This window comes from Nannospalax galili, unplaced genomic scaffold (genome assembly GCF_000622305.1).
Source record: "Nannospalax galili isolate Female #2095 unplaced genomic scaffold, S.galili_v1.0 scaffold973, whole genome shotgun sequence".
Classification (NCBI taxonomy): domain Eukaryota; kingdom Metazoa; phylum Chordata; class Mammalia; order Rodentia; family Spalacidae; genus Nannospalax; species Nannospalax galili.
The window spans coordinates 1,057,348-1,057,926 of NW_008334020.1; positions in this window are offsets into that span (position 1 = coordinate 1,057,348).

A 579-nucleotide genomic window follows, 5' to 3' on the forward strand; every position below is an offset into this window, starting at 1 on the left:
TGCACTTTAATGTATCTTCTTAGCTCTGGATATGCAACTATTTCTTACACTACCATAAAATCACTTTTACCATTTTTTAAAGCCAAATGTTATTTTTTGGAGATCTTTTTTTCTCTTTTAAGTTGTTAGCTAATTTTATTGGAAGTATTATGGGGTTGTTACTGCTCTGGTATAAAATGACATAGCTTTCTGGTGGTTCAGTCAAGCAAAAGTTCTCTTGTAAATTTTAGCATTTTCAATACACAGTTTTGTGAACAATGAAGTTTGTCCACATATTATATAGAAATACTATGCTTTTTACTTCTGAGGATTCAACCCATTAAGGTTTCCTACATGCTAAGATTGTGCTCTACCAATGAATTACATTTCAAATGCTCAAAAACAAGATTTTAAAAAAAGTTGATGTATTTTGATCATATTCAGAAACTCTCATTTTATCCACCCCCTTCTTAATATGCTTGCCAGTTACATGTCCTCCATTATTACTGTCCTTATCTATCTATCTATCTATCTATCTATCTATCTATCTATGATCTATCTATCTATGATCTATCTATGATCTATCTATCTATCTATCAT